The sequence below is a fragment of the Nannospalax galili genome, unplaced genomic scaffold (assembly GCF_000622305.1).
Source record: "Nannospalax galili isolate Female #2095 unplaced genomic scaffold, S.galili_v1.0 scaffold1688, whole genome shotgun sequence".
Taxonomy (NCBI): domain Eukaryota; kingdom Metazoa; phylum Chordata; class Mammalia; order Rodentia; family Spalacidae; genus Nannospalax; species Nannospalax galili.
The window spans coordinates 1,745,307-1,746,670 of NW_008358621.1; positions in this window are offsets into that span (position 1 = coordinate 1,745,307).

A 1,364-nucleotide genomic window follows, 5' to 3' on the forward strand; every position below is an offset into this window, starting at 1 on the left:
GCTGGGGCTACAGCTTTTTGACCCTGTCTCAAAAAGACCAAGAGAGAGAGAGAGAGAGAGAGAGAGAGAACTTGTTGGAATCAGTTCTCTCCTTCATCTCCTTCCACTTGTGGGTTCCAGGAATCAAATTCAGGTTGTCAGGCTCAGCTACAAGAGCCCTTACCCACTGAGGTGCTCCACCCATCAAGCGCCCTGATGATTATGCTGATCAGTTGGGTTTGGAACAACTAAATTATTGGATCAACTCAGAAATTACAGACATGACTGTAAGAAATGTTTAAGGAGTCTTCAACTTGTGATGCTATTGTTTTGCTTTCATTGTTTTTTAAAGTAACTATTTATTTAGTATGTAGGAATGTTCTGCCTGCATGTTTGTAAGTGCACCCATGTTGTGTAGTGCTTGAGGAGGCCAAAAGAGGGCGTCGGATTCACTGGAACTGGAGTTACAGATGGTTGTTAGCCACTATGTGGGTGCTGGGATTTGAACCCAGGTCTTTGGCAAGAGTAGCCAGTGCTCTTAACTACTGAGCCATTTCTCTATCCCCTCTTATTTGTTTTTGAGATATGATGCAGTCTTGTTATGTAGCTCTGGCTGACCTGGAGCTTGCTATATAGACCGGGCTACCCTCAAACTCACAGACTCACCAGTCTGTGCCTCCTGAGTGCTGTGATTAAAGGTGTACACTACCACACCCAGGTGATATTTTGAAGGAATCTTTAGGAGGTGGGGCCTGGCTGGCAGAAGTAAGTCACTGGGACACAGGGCTCTGAAGGTTTACCTGCCTCTGGTTGCAGCCAGTCTCGGCTTCCTGCTATATGTCGTGTGAGTAAGCTGTCAGTACAAGATCCTATGATAGGGTCTAAGCCTTTTTATGGGATGCCTTCTCTGCCACGGTGGATTCTACCCCCGAAAACTGTGAGCCGAAGTATCACTTTCCTGCTTTACATGCTTCTGTCAAGCATTTTCACAGTGATGAGAAAAACATATAAAAATACCTTCAGTCATTAGTCTTATGTATTACATACAGTGATTAGCCCCAGTGCTCAGTGAGTTCAAGCTCTTGACTGGGATCACTGAAGATCATGAAGCAGAGCCAAGATTTGAACCCAGGCTTAGCTGACAAGTATTCCTCTAGGCCAAAATATCAATCAAAGAGTTCAAAAATATTTAAATGAGTTTTGGACAATGGCTTCCCAGTGGAGCAAGTCTACTTTGTATGTCTGCTGATGACTATCCTGAGCCTGCCCTGGTAGTTGAATGGAACTGAATTTGTAGTGACATCATAGAAAGCAGCACCAAATCCCCTTGGCAGAGCATTCTTATGAGGGCATTCAGCTGAACTAATTAATCACTCTTAGAAATA